This window comes from Sapajus apella, unplaced genomic scaffold (genome assembly GCF_009761245.1).
Source record: "Sapajus apella isolate SASKATOON/1434 unplaced genomic scaffold, GSC_monkey_1.0 scaffold47, whole genome shotgun sequence".
Lineage (NCBI taxonomy): Eukaryota > Metazoa > Chordata > Mammalia > Primates > Cebidae > Sapajus > Sapajus apella.
The window spans coordinates 16941662-16957517 of NW_022436987.1; positions in this window are offsets into that span (position 1 = coordinate 16941662).

Genomic DNA, 15856 nt, shown 5'->3' on the forward strand with positions numbered 1-15856 from the left:
AGATGTCTCCTGCTAAATAAATTTAAAAAAAAAACATATATATATATATATATATATATATATATATATATATATAAAATGTGTGTGTGTGTTTCCATAAACAAAAATACATTTGTATTTTATCTACATATCATTTCCAGTTATTAAACACAGTTTGTTAGTAAGAAAAAGAGCGACAGTCTGTATTATTTCCTGGGTCACTATACAAATGACATCTAAGAATAGACCCTTGCATGTTGGAGATAATAGAACTGTGACCTTGAAATGCAGATGAAATAAATCCTCAAAGCTCTTCTAGTCCAAGAGTTGCATGATGTTGCATTTTAACTGTAAATTTAACAGCTTTCCTTAGTAAGTGAGCCAAGGTAAGGAGAGAGTCTCTGGTAAGTGTACAATAGATCTGGTTTTCAATTCTGAATCCAAAATACCAGTGTGGTATTGCAATGTGACCCTGGATGTGTCAGGTAACCTCTCTGCTCCTCAGTTTTATCACTAGTCAACTGAAGGCTTTGGACTAAAGTTCTAAAATTATGTGGTTCAGCAAAAATTATCATCATTTCAGCTCCTTCTATTTAAAGAAATAAAAGTGACTTCAACCATCAAACTGTCAGGTCCCCAAAAGTAGATTTAAAACCTGTGTGGTCTATGACTCACTTTAAAAAGAAAGTGACCTTTCCACCAAAGTTTTAAACCAGGTCGGTCTGATGGTGAAGCCATGCCACCAAATTGTTTCTATAGCAAAAGCAATGCAGAAATAAATATGTTCTTCAATGGGCATGTTTATTCCAGAGCACCAATTTATCCTTAGATAGTAAACAATTTTCTTTTAAACTTTAAAGCTACCTTTTAATGTTTACTCAATGATGTTGCTTTCCTAGACCACAGAGATGCACCTTAAAATCTGCAAAGTCCTGATGAGTTTCCGTCTCTCCTCAAACCAAAGCATTATTGTCTCAAGCCATGCTTCACCTGCTAAGGAGCAAGACTTGCGTTAGCCTGATATTTTTTACTACGTTCCCAGAAGCCTTTCTCCATTTCTGAAAGACCACCCTAGGGCTAGAAACAAATTGGATTCTCTGAACCTTCTTTTCTTTTTTTCAATTCTGGTTCTAAATAAGATTGCAGGGGTTATAACACAGGAAATTATTTGGGGGCAGTGGTGTTAGTCACAGGTGTTCCTCCCCCGGGGTTTCGAGCCCCTTTGGTTGGAGAAAAAATAAGGACAAAGTAACTAAAACCTATCGAATTGTCACACAATTCTGTAGCACAGATTGTATTTCTAGATTTGGCCAGTAACCTGGCTCATACATTCAGTATTAATTCATTTGTTTAACAGACTAGCACCAGGAGTTGAAAAAATATTAATGCTAATCAGCAAGTTTTAGGCAGTTAGGATGTGCCAGGTACAGTGAACTGTGTCTTTTAGAAACAGAATTTCATTTAATGCTCACAAAAATGTCTTGAAATGTAATTTTATTATCATCATTTACATATGAAGAAACTGAGATATAAGCAGATTTAGAAATTTATCCAAGTAGAAAAAGTGAAGAAACCAGAAATCCATCCCAAGCAATCTGAGTTCATACTAAACTAAAAAGAGTTATTGTCACCATGAGGTGTACATCATCATCAGGGAACCGGATATTAAATATTAACTCCCTAAAATCTGTATGGTTGTAATTTGATTGTAATAATCAATTGGGTCAGTTGGGGGGAAATAGGGGAGGGACGGTGGGGGATGGGGAGTTGGGGAGAGAGAGCAAGGGGAGAGATGCCAGATGTAGGTGATGGGGAGGAAGGCAGCAAATCACACTGCCATGTGTGTACCTATGCAACAATCTTGCATGTTTTTCACATGTACCCCAAAACCTAAAATGCAATAAAATAAATGAATGGAAAAAAAAATAGTGACAAGGGATGAAAAGAGGTATTGTGAGCTATTAGATTCTATTAAAGATGTCAGAAAATGCCTCTCTGGTGAAGCGATACTTAAGCTGAGACACGAATGTTCATAAGGAGTTAGATAAAAAGTGGGAGTAGTGGTGAGTTTCCCAGGCAGAGGGACCCCCCTTATAAAAGGTAAAGGAAAGAAGCAGCAAGCATTTATTGATGAATTTATGACAACCGGGCTATACTAAGCCCTTTCTAAGGATTACATCTTTTGACCCTTACAAAATCCTTACAGGTAGATACCATTATCCTCACTTCCCTTACTCAGGAAGTGAAACTTGGCATAGTTAAAGCAACATAGCCTAAGCCTTATATCCAGTAAGGTGGGTCTGTGCCTGGACGTGAAGAGTCTAGCTGTAAAATTTATATTCTTAAATAAAATTTGTTTTAAGTGAGGAGGAACCTTGTGTATAACTATAGTGGCTTGAATAGTATCCCTCCAAAATACCAAAATTTATGTTCGTCCAAAACCTTAAAATGTGACCTTATTTGGAAATAGGACCTTTAGAGATGTAATTAGGGCCTTGAGATGAAATCATTCTGGATTTAGGGTATTCCCTAAATCTAATGACTTATGTTGCACTTATAGGAAGAGAGGGCACAAAAGCACAAAGAAGAAAGCAATGTAAAGTTAGAGGCAAAGACTAGAATGACAAATCTATAAGCTAAAGAACTGCAAGGACTGCTACCAACCACTAGAAGGTAGGTGAGATACAGAATGATTTTTCCCTCACAGAAGGAACCAATCGTACTGATACCTTGAGTTTGGATTTTAGTGTCCTAAATTATGAGATAATAAATTTATGTCATTTTAAGCCACTCAATTTGTGATAATTTTTATGGCAGCTCCAGGAAAATAATGCAATAACCTTTGACACAGAAGAGCCTTCTAATAAAGTTTATTAGGGTATATTTATTAAACCATTTTTACTGATTATACTATGTGTCAAGTATTTTGGCAAGAGTTATGGACAATATAGATTATGCAAATATAGACTCCATTTTTAAAGATTGCAAGGTAGAAAGTGATGTGTGATTAAAAAATTTAGATAAAAAATAATTATCACTCCCATATATTAGGTATACTTATGTGTCAGACAGTGAAAGGTGATTGACATGCATTATTGAATCTGCAAAGGTAGCTATAATTCTTTACACTTAGATAAAGAAAATGAGTCTTAAATAATTTCAATGACCTTCTCCAAAGTTGTGCATTTCTACCAATGACAGCATTAGATTCCAATTTCTAATGGGAGGACAGAGGATGAAACTCCATTCAGGAAAATGTATCTGATGTGGGTTTTGAATGATTAGTAATGATGGACACTAGTAAGTGAGGAAAAGACAATGTCATTATAGGTGAGAATAATAGTGAGCTTAAAGACAGAGGCTCAGGGAATAGAGTTTCTATATGTAATAGGGGCTTCAGTTTGTTGGAGTGCATATAACACTAACAGAGAAAAGTGAGAAATCAATTTAAAACTTTACATTCAGAGCAGGTGCTGACCAATGAGCAAATGTCAGGAGCTGTGAAATCTTTCCTTAAAGAGTTTAAAGTTCTGAAAGATTTTGCTAAAACAAGTGAATGATCAGGGTTTGCTTCAGGGAGATGAATTCCACAGGAGTGTGATAATGGACTGCAGACTAGGAGAGGTAAGTGACCAGGGTATCCATTTAGGGATGCAAATGCCTCAAGAGAGGGGGACAAAATCCATTCACTCCTTGGAAAACTACTCTATGATCAAACCTCAATTACTCTTCTATTCAAAAATACCTGTTGAGCCTTTCCAGGCTACCCAAAGAGGGGTCCATTTGACAATGTCCTGGGTTCCCATAGTAACTTAAATGGACACTTTCACAATGTCTGGAGCCCTATAGATGAAGAATGAGGATATTCCCAAATTCCTTCCAAGAACTCACTTTGGTGGCACCAATATTGACTTTCAACATAACTGTACACCTACAAAAGAAAAAGTAAAAAGTAATGGTATCTATATTATAAATCTGAAAAGGACCTGGAGGAAGCTTCAGCTGGTAACTCATGCCATTGTTGCCATTGAACGTCTAGCTGATGTCAGTATCATTTCTTCCAGGAATAATGGCCAACGAATTGTGCTGTCTTCTGCAGCCACTGTGCTGCTAGCCACTTTTATTGCTGCTAGCCGTCCTAATGCTGAGAGCTTCACTCTCAAAACCCTCACCAACCAGATCCACACAGCCTCTGGAAATCAAGTCTTCTGGTGGTTACCAATCTCAGAGATGACCACCAGACTCCACAGAGGCAGCTTATGTTAACCAGCTTATCATTTCTCTGTGTGACACAGGTTCTTCTGTGTACTAGGTAGATATTGCCATCTCATGCAACAACAAGAGAACGCTCTTCTTGGGTCTGATGTGACGGATTTTGACCCAAGAAGTTCTGTACATGTGTAGCTCGATGTAAGACCAAAGTGAGGTCATGCCTGATCTCTACTTCTACAAAGAGCTTGAAAAAATTGAAAAGAGAGAGCAGGTTTCTGCTGAAAAGGCTGTGACCAAGAAAGGGTCATTGTATATTCAGCACGAATGTAATGTTCAGACTGCTGAGTTTCCTGCTACTCAACTTGAGGCTGGAGACTGGTCTAAAGGTGTTCAGATGTTCCCTGTGCCTATCTAGCAGTCCCCATTTGAAGGCTGGGCCACTAAGTCAATGAGGCAGTGATTAGAACCATGACAGGTTTTATACCAAATTCTGCTGTAAAGGCTACAGTTACACAATAGACTTTAAATTCTCTTATGAAAGTTATGGTAGAACTGGCTAAACAGAGGGGTATCTGTGCGGCTGTTGATATTTGTGGCCTATGAAAAAATACATCAAATGAGGATTATAAAGATTCAGTGGTAGGGGATTAACAAAGAGACTGCTTAGTTAAGTGAGTAGACCCTTTACTTAGCTCATTCATTGATCTATTTGATATTTTTGAGGTTTGGCTTGTGGGGACTTTGAGTAAGGATCATGCTCCAAACTCTTGATATTATCCTCTCAATACTCATAATAATAGTCTCCCTGGTGCACGGTATTCTTTCAAAGATTTTAAATGCTTACATTCATCCATCTCTAGAACGTCATATGGTCTCTCTTCAATGGGAATGACAAGAGCCAAAAGAAACGTGCAGCTGTGAGGACACCGTAACCTGTAAAGGACATGCTGAGACCGGAAACCCAAAATGATAGGAACTGAGAGTGGTGCTGAGGCCCAAAGTTTTGGTCACACTGTCACTTAAGTGAGAACCTGACCAAAATGGGGGAATTTTTTAAGCAAAATTCTGGGAGGTCATTGTTTTGGACTAAGCTCATGCACTAGACTCCAACAGAAAAACCAAGTTTGTGCTAAGATTTTAAGGAAACACATAGATCTTAGAACAGACGAGGTTTTGGTTTTACTCCTGCAAATCTCTATAACAAACATTCCTGACAGCATAGGCAACCACCCGCTGAAGTTCCCATTAAATCTTTTAGCAAAATTCATTTCCTCTCACCTAGAGACCATCAAGCTTCAGATGATCATGTAACAAAGTTCCAGCTAGTTCTAGAAAAAGACACCACCACTGTCCATCAAAAAGCTATCCTGTCTCCACTAGACAGAGCAGGGCAAGAGTTCCATGATCCCCAATAGGTAGGGACTATGCCCCAAGCCAGCATGAAGCAGTTATAGAAGAAAGACCGTTGGACCCTACACCTCCCACGAAGATTTATGGTTATCACATTTCTCAAGGGGGAAATGAGACAGGAAAATAGGGTTTGGAGGCAGGGAACATAAGGCTGATTCACACTTCAGCTCTGACAGGAAATATTCTCTCCATAGGGTGTATGCCAAGTAAATGACTTTGTAACCTTACTTCATCCTTTCCATTTACAAAAGGCATACACCAAATAACCAATGGAATCCTCTAGAGGGTATTTAAACTCCCAAAAATTCTGTAACAGGGCCTTTGAGCCCCCATGCTTGGGCCCGCCCCCACACTGTGGAGTGTATTTTTATTTTCCATAAATCCCTTTATTCCTTCTTTGCTTTGTGCATTTTGTCCAATTGTTTGTTCAGTGGACACCCTCCACTGGTAACAAGCCTACCACTGAAGACTGGCCTGCAGCTCCCACTGTCCTCACCACTGAATGAGTAGGAACAACCATTGAAAGACATTAAGCTCTCCTTCCGTATGCTGTTAAATAGAAAAATATGAATAAGTTCAACAAAAAAATGAACATTCATTTCTTAAAAAAAATGACATTAAGCACTTTGTATCAGGGAGTATTTTACATGCTGGAAATATAATTCTGCATAAGGTAGGAACAGTTCCTGCCATTTAGAAGTTTTTTTCTAATTGGCTTAGAAAGGCAGAACAGGAAACAAAGCAAAAAACCAACAGGTCCTGTGGTAAGCAGAATAATAGGCTCCCAAAGCTGTTCTCTTCAAGATCCCCAGAACTTGTGAATATGTTAACTTATGTGGCAAAGGAGACTTTGCAGGTGTGATTATGTTAAGGATCCTAAAGGAAGGTAATTATTCTAAAGATTATCTGGCTGAGCCCAGTGAAATTATAATTGTTCTTATGGGTGAAAGAAAGAAGCAGTAGAGACAGAGGAGATATAATCATGAAAGCGGAGGTCATGCTTGTTAACTTGGGGGTGGGTTGCATCATAAGTCAAGGAATGCAGGCAGCCTCTAGAAGCTGAAAAGGCAATGATATATTCCCTCCAGAGTCTCCAGAATGATGAAGCCCTCCTGACACCATGGCGTTAGCCCAGTAAGCCCTATGTCAGACTTCTGATTTACAGACCTGCGGCAAACATGTGTTTTAGAAAGTTTCTTAATTTGTGGCCCTTCATCACAACAGCAATAGGAAAATAAAACAGACAGCAATTAGAAAAATAAGATGCTTTAGAAAGTGATAAGTTGTAGAATAAAGAAAACTTAAAAATGATAATATGATAGCAAGCCAGTGAAAATACACTAACACAGAAACACACTTGGCCTGTGTTCGTGGTATGTAAGAGCAAGAGAGAGAAGAATTAAGATGACTATGGAGAGGTAGCCTTCCCTAGAAACTAAATACCTCAGAATTCTGCATCTGGTCATCTAGTCTTAGTCAGAATAAGGAAATGTGACACTTGTATAAACTCAAATATTGGAATCTTTTTCTGTGTGCTATGTTTCTTTTACCCCTGAAAAAGAGATATTTACACAGTCAAGATAGTTTTGTTTTAAATATAAAATGGACACCGAGTTCCAATTAAATCAGGAAGACTGAGCATATGAGTTTGTGTCCACTTTCTCCTGGGACTCACTAAAATGATGGAAAAGCAGATTTTGAAAAGCTATAAAAGAGAATGACAGATGAAGCCATAGCATTTAGAAGATGTTAACAGGATTTTAGAAGATGGAAAGATGATGGATAAGGGAAAAGTGACCTAGATAGTGAAGAAAGGTGAAACCTAAATGCCTTTTGGCAGAAAGCAATTCAGGTCATGCACAAACCATGGAAAAGCTTGGGAGTTGAAATTACCAGAGTTGTGGGCCTCGGCTATAGACAGGATAGTTTGCTGCAAGACTACAAGAAGAGGACTTATACCTAGTCCAGCCTATGTAGCAAGACAAGTGGACCTCACCAATCATGGTAGAAATGTAAGCTTATCTCTTCAGGGTAAATCACATAGACCCAGACCTCAAGAACAGCAGGCATTGCTGAGATGTGGGGTTAGTAAAATCAGGAGGAAAAATCAAAGGTTGCATACTGGATGGTGAGATTTTATTATCAACTTCCTTTCTACTCAGCTTCTAGAATCCTGGTTGTCAGATGTCTAATCATTTCTAGGAAAGAGACTGAAGGACTCTTATATAGGAAAGCTTGTTAACTTAATAAAAATGTATGTATTTATTGCTATTTGGGGCCCACAAGTAAAGAACTGTCAAAATAATCCCAGCTAACAGTTCTTATATACCCACAGTGCCTTGCTCTTAAATACAAATGAACAGCTAAGGACTACTACATATTTAAGGAAAGACCCTAAAAGAAGGTAAAACAAGCTAATTAAAAAAGAGAAAATTAGTGAGAAGAGAGCAGAAAAAATTAAAATAGTAACAACTAAAATTAACATTTTCAGGGAGAAAAGATGGTGCAGCCTTAAAAACAAGAATAAGATGCTATTGAATAAAAAGAAAGATTCAAAAACAAACAGCTCTTGCAAATAAAAATATAGTAGCAGAAACTTTAAAATGGGTTTGAAGAAAAAAGAGAACATTTATAAAAAAAATAAAAATAAAAAGAAATAAACAATTAGAAATAAGATTTTAAAAACTAAATGTCAATCCAGAATGGCTAATACCCAACTGACAAGGTTTTGAGCAAGAATAGATAAATTGGAAGAAAGGAAATTATTTTGGGAGATAATTTCAGAACATTTTCTGGTTTTGTTTTTGTTTTTTTTTTTTCTTTTTCAAGAAGTCTTGCTCTGTGGCCCAGGCTGGAGTGCAGTGGTGCAATCATAGCTCACTGCAGCCTTGAACTCCTGGGCTCAGGTTAGCCTTCCATCTTAGCCTTTTGAGTAGCTGGAACTACAGGCACTGACCACCACAACCAGCTAATTTAAAAAAAAAAATTGTACAGATGGGGGTCTCACTATGTTGCCCAGGCTGGTCTTAAAATCCTGGCCTTGAGTAATCCACATTCCTCCTGCTTGGCTGCCCAAAGTGCTGGGATTATAGGAATGAGGCCCTGTGCCATATCTAGCCCACTTCCATATTTGAAGGATGTGAGAGGGTCTGCCTCTGAGTGACAAGCACAAGAGTATAAAAAAAGTCTCTTTTTAAGATGTCATAAATTTTCAGAACACTAGAGATAGAGTATCATAAAGTCTCCACAGAATAATTTTTTTAAAGCATCCTGAGGCTTCAGGAATCAAAATGGTACTAGTCTATCCACTAGCAATTCTAGAAGATGACAGATAATGGGACAAAACTGCCAAAAATTGAAAAAGCATTATTGTTCTTAGATTCACAAAAAGAAAACAACTATAGATCAAGTGTGAAAAGGAAAAAAAAATCAGTTTTCAGATAAGCAAGTTTTTAGAGTTTACATCTCAGTCCTTTGTTTCAGGAAATTACAGTAGTATATAATCCAGAAAGATACAGGATCCAGAAAGTAAGCAGGTGACATAGAAGAGAGGTGAAGGGGATCTCCCAGGATAGTGGTGATGGAGAACCCCAAGTCAGCAACTGTGTAGCAGGATGGAGGGCATTTAGTTTATACCGAAGTAGAAGGGCAGAGAGCTCCAAGAGGAAAGCATCTAGAGGAAAAAAAAAAAAAAAAAAAAAAAAAAAAAAAACACTAGAATTGATATATTATCTGACAAGTCTGATTATATTAAGGGAATTTTATAGTTCGCTTGGATCATTTTGAGATGGATTAATGACAGGAACACAGAAACATAGGATAACATTAACAAATAGAAATGCAATTATAAGCCCCAGGGTGGAGAAATGCTATATAAGAAAGGAAATGACAACAAAGCAATCCTATGGTTTGGTTGTGAGCAATAAGTGGGCTGCTTGAGTTAGAATTTTAACTTTGCAACTGAATTGTGTGACACTGAGAGAGTTGCTTAACAATAGTCATCATATAAACAATTTTGATTTCAACAAAATTAGTTTAAAGGGGATAGCATGTGAATGTTGGGGATGGGAAGAGACGAAGAGGGAGAGACAGTTGAAAGAGAGATAGATAATTAAATTTAGTTCCTCATCTTTCATCGGAAGATGGCAACAGATATATAAAATATTGAAAGTCAAAGAACAGCAGCCTAATGATCATAACAGCTAAACATATAGAGTTGATTCTATGCCAAGTAATCCTTAATCCTGTAAGACACAAACACACACACACACACACACACACACACGCACGCACACACACACACACATTTAATTTTGTTCCCCAAAGCGATGCCTCCTTTTAGCAGGAGTTGTCAGAAGATGGAATGAGTCAAAGTACCGCTTTAAAAAAAAAAAAAAAGTATTTCACCTTTACATCTTGGTACATGTATTATTTTGATAAAATAAAAACTAATCAAGACAAAAACTATGTAATGGATTAAAGAAATTTTTGTGTTGTCTTGCTGTGTCAGAATAGTGTTTTAATTTCTGTGATTGCCAAAATCTTGACTTCAGTTAATGAATGTAATATGAAATAATGGGCTATTGAAAATTATTCTCCCCTCTTTCTGTCCCCTCTTCTGATATTATAGCCTCTCAGAAAGCACTGTAAGAAACCCAAGCTCTACTCAAATAGTGGGGCTACTCTTTGACACATTTTTCATGTTCCAATTTTGTTTTAAGATCAATTTCAACCTTGAAGACTTTCCCTAAAAGAAAAATACAAATGGTCAAAATATAAGTTTCCATTTGCTTACAAATTTCAATGCAGAGTCCATCATATCAGATCCATGAGAGCATCATCTGCCCTGAGAAGGATAGTTTTAGATGATGGGCATCGTCTACCTTGGGCCAAAGTGTAGGAAGAGTAAGGGTTGCTGATTTATACCATTTGTCATTGACATTGTTTTCTTTTCTACTCACTAAATAAGTGTGTTAATTTTTCCCCTAATGTTTGGTGTTGTAACAGTGATAAAATAGAAGAGTGGGCTAGGGATAAAGGAAATATGCTTATTATAAATTAAATTGACCCACAGAAGTAATTTCCCAATATTGAGTTATGATTTTCATATTGCTTTAAGCAAAAGACTTGCATCCTAATTCCAGTCCTTGTGTACCATCTGTGTGTATATGGGTAATTTTTCCTCACCCCTGAATGAGTTGAAAGCTTGAGCATTATATTGGAAAGAATAGTAATAAAAAAATATTTTATCAGCTATTGCAACGGTAATCTTCTGAACTGGAACCCCTGCCTCCATCTCTCTACCAATTTATCACATAGTTGCCTGATTAAACTTCTAAGAATGTTACCGTCTCTCAGCAAATTATTTATTTGCTTATACATTGTTAAAAATTTTTTTTCAATTGTCCATAAGAAAAAGTTTACATTCTTAGTTAAAATCTGAGTTATCTGAGAGCAAGATCTGTGAGTTACTTATCTCTGTTTCTGTGGTACTCAGCAAAAGACCTGGCACGTAGTCATAACTTAGAAATGTTAAAAAAAAATTTAATTTAACTAACCCAAAAGTCAAGGTTTTTGTTTGTTTGTTTGGGTCTATTCTGTCTTTCTAATACTTTGGTCTAGAATTATTCTTACATGATTCTTTCCACTTTCCCGTGTTTTAACTTTATATTCTAAACTTTGATTCTGTTTATCCATTCTTCTTCCATTCATTTATCCATCCTTCAAATATCTTTAGGATGATATATCAAGATATTCTCAGTTGCAAGTAATAGATATGTTAACTCAAACTGGCTTAAGTATTAATTGAAAGATGTCATTGGCTCAAAAAATTTGAAAAGCCAGCCTAGTTAGCAGGATTTAGTGTGGTTCAATTAGACCACTGACTCTGCTTCTCCATAATGAATGACTGAAGGAATTGGCAGTCAATATCAAAAGAGTTTAAATGAACGATCAAAAATTATTCATGCTACACAATAAGATCTCCACACTATGCTTCTCGCCACAGTATAGTGGTGTTTTTACCATTATTATAAGCCCACAAGCAGGCACAAAAGAATAAATGGTGGCATGCTTTTTCAATTATTTATCAGCAATCCTTTCTTCTTTATGCTAGGAAAAAAAGCCCACATATAATGTTAATATCATGGAAAGCATGTATACCCACAGACTTTCAAATAATTTAAATCAATGTTGTAGGTCTGCCTCTTAACTCAAATAAGTATTTTTCATTTTTACCACTAGTGGGCAGCAGCTAGAAAATATTAATAGTGACTACTGTTGTATTTTTTTTTCCTTTTTCAAAATTATTATAAGCTTATGCTTACAGCAGTCAAATGTTCTGGACCTTAAATATTCTGTTCTATTATAAAACTATGTATTCAAATTTTTTGCTTTGGAAAATTTTACTCTAAATATTACAGAAGTAGAAACCATCCCACCCTCTGCCTCTGGTAGCTTAAGTAACTTAGAAAATAGTGTGAAATTAAACAGAAACTTCCTAGATACTAATAGGCAAATGGGAAATTTCAATAATTTTAGAAGTGTTCCCTCAAAGAAGATGATATTTCACAGTCTGTGATGAGAAAACGTGTGACAGCCAAAAGAAGACAATCAGTAACCTAGGATAATAAAAGTGAAATAGGATTCCTATGGGACTTAGATGAAGACATATTTCAATTAGGTATGTTTTTTCATGTTATTCAATTTATTTATTTATCTGTAAAACACCGTAAGGCCTGGCAGTCTCCACTTGATCGCCTTCATATTGAAGTGTATATTTCTTGTATTCTCTTTACAGTTTTGCATTTCTTTTCTTTTGTTACTTTTTTCCTCAATATTTCCTTATACAATTACATCTTTTACTTTAAGAAATTTTTTTAGAGTTAAAGATGTCAGTGCTTTCAAAGTCCTTCTGTATTTATCATGTTACTCGAGGTGTATATACTAGAATTCAAATTAGAAATACTTTCCTGGCATTAGAGGAGCAGTATTTGGTCTCCATTTACTTTAAAAACTTAATTTTTCCCAAGGCACAATGGCCTTTAGTGAATTCAGACTTTTTCCCCCATGAATGCAGAAAGAAAAAGGTAGAATACATTTTTAAATGAGAAAAGATATGTACATTTTTTCTCATGGTAAATTATAAATACAGAGTATATGCACACAAAAAAGGAAGCATTGCATATATGACTACATAAGTATGTTTTACTACATACATGTGTAAATAAAATATGTGTTTAAGGTAACAACATAGGCTCATTTAAAACTTCCTATTTCTGGTTTTAATCAGAGAAATCAAAAGATATTTTATACTAGGCCACTAACTATAGCAGTGTAAAGTATTGGGATGTGTTCACAGAAGTGGTTTTTAAGACAAACTGAATTATTTCTTCTATTTGCAGCTCTAAGGAAATTATATAATGATAATTTCTTAGAAATTGTCTCTGAGGCTAACACTGCCAAGTAAAATCAAATAAAGCTGAACTAAAAATTGTCTACTTAAAAACCCTTGGTAAGAAAAAAGTCACAGATGAATTCTAGAGCTTATTTGTATAGCTCCGACCTGAAAGAAGTGCGTAATTATTGGACTGAACATTTACTTAGGAATTCAAAGTCAAATAAAGCCATACTGTAAAAAAGCTTTTTGAAGCATTTTTATCTTTAGGAATGTGCACTCTCTACACATTATAAAAATATAATATAAATTTTTATATTAAAAAGGCTATAAAACTGTATTGAGTTCACAGATTTACTATATCCCAGAAAAGGACCTAACCCTTAGTATGTACAAATATCTGTTGAGTGAATATTTTTTGAAATAATAAACAGAAGATGTTGCATTCAAAATAGTCTCAGACTCAGTCATCTTAAAGGTTTTCTCTTTTTGAGGTGAGGTCTGGCTATGTTTCCCAGGCTAACTTCAAACTTCTGGGGTCCAGCAAATCCTCTTGCATCTGCCTTCCCAGTAACTGGAACTACAGAGGCACACCACCACCTTGAGTTATTTTTTGAAATCAATTTGCCCTAAAAATATTCCAGAAATAGTTTTCGAAAGACCTTAAAGATAATGCCTTTAGAATATATTTGTATTTTTGGTAATAGCGAAATATCAAATTTATATTACTATTTCAAAATATTTATAAAATTATCACAATTGATTCTACTGGGATTAGAAAATGTATGCCATTTTTACCTGTGTGATTATCATACCATTATTCAATCTTAACCTGTGTGATTATCATACCATTATTCAATCTTAATACATTAAAGCTTCCTTTAGTACTAGCTTTTTGGTTAACTGAGAGAGTCTCAGATAATCAACTTATTTCTAAATATATTTTGTAGTAAAACAATGGCAAATGTGTTGCCCACAAAAATACTTTATAGTTATAGATGTAGATTTAATTTAACAAATACTCAAAAGAGGAAAGAAAGAAAGAGAGAGAGAGAAAAGAAAGTGTAATTACGTAATTAAGGACCACAATTGTCTCTAAAATATTAACATATCCTTCCACCAGAGGGCAACATTTGCAAGATATTTAAATTATTTCTCAAAAGTATTTCCTCACACATTTGTTTATTTCCACACAGGGATATAAACAAATGGAAATCTATTACATTGCTGTTGGCTAATACCTTATGTGTATCTTAAAAAATACTATAACTTCAATTATTTAAACAATTGCATATAAAATTCAACATATACAGTAAAGCAACAAAGTTTTATTTAAATATGTAAGAAGGTAGAACTTTCAGAAATGAGTACATTTCTCTATATCAGTATTTTTTCAGTTTATTATTAACCATTTAACTCAAATATAATAGAAAAACCTTAGGATGGAAGAAACAAAAGAAAAGTAGTTTTACATCAGTTAATAAAGTTACGAAAAGGCATAAAATTTGACAAGCAGAACAGATGATAGAAATCACCCAATACAAGCCTTCATTTGTGCCAGTAAGAAAACTGGTTTATTAGTGTTTGATGATTGATACAAAATTGGAGAGATGATAATCAGTAGCATCAGGGCCCACTCAGGTAAACTGATTTCACATTTCATACTCTGAACTGTTGATGTTCAAAGTGTGATTCTTGGGCAAGTAGTCCTGGAAACATGTTACAATTGCTGAATCTTGGGCTTTCGTCTAGACCTACTGAATCAGAACCTGTATTTTAACAAGATCTTAAACTGTGAGAAGCTACTCTAACCTGTGCTGTTTTCTCATCACCAGTTACATTGCTTCAGACAATTATTAAATCTCACTTTCTTCCTCAGTAACATGGAAACACAACTATTTTAGTCTAAGGAATAATTATAAGGAATAAATGAGATTATCGTGTAAATAAAAGCTACTCATAAATTATAATATGCTACCCTACATTAGTTATATTCAGTGAAAACCTCTCCTTTTATTGTTCACAGTTCTTGGCAAGAGGGACATTTCTTCCTCTAGAAATGAAGTTGTCTAATGATGCAATTTAGAGTTTGTTAAAATTGGATATAAGGTATTGGGGATAAAGGAGGGTGTCAAGAGAAAGGAAGTCATTTTTGATATGCTTAAGTTAATATCCTACATATAACTACTAGTGTATCTTTACATAAAGATGAAACTGATTAATTTAGGGTTGCGAAAGTACATGTTCAGTGTTTCCAGTTTGTGTCCGCCCATGAAGAAAATCTGTTGTGTTAGCAAATGGTGTCTGAATATATGTTTCATACATTGGGAGCTGCTATGAGTTTAAAGATAGCGTAAATGGCATTTTTAAGTCCCAGGTGGCCTAGTAACATTTCTTGTAATTTTCCACATACAATATTTTTCAATTGTTTATGGAAATACCATTAAATATACCCCTCTGGCTGTAGTGCTATCCAAATAACACCCCTCCACCCTGCCAAACTCCACTGGGCTGCCATTGTCTTTGTAGAACTACATTTCTTTTAACTATTAAGACAGACAAGAAAACATTGTCTCCTGAAATACATTCTGTACATTTTAACTCCCAGGATGAGTTATTTAACTTGTATAATTTCATTCATAATTATTTGTAATTGTATTTATGTGTCTATTTCCCATGTAGCTTGTGAGATTTCAGGGAGAATTCCCAGATCTAGTATTATTCTTGGCACTCAATGAATATTTTTAGAATGAATAAATCAATATTAGCAGTTATTCTGATTCGGTTGCTCATGCTATTTATTATCAAGAGAGTGGAAGACAGAGGCAGATGACATTCATTTCAATAAAAGTGAATGTA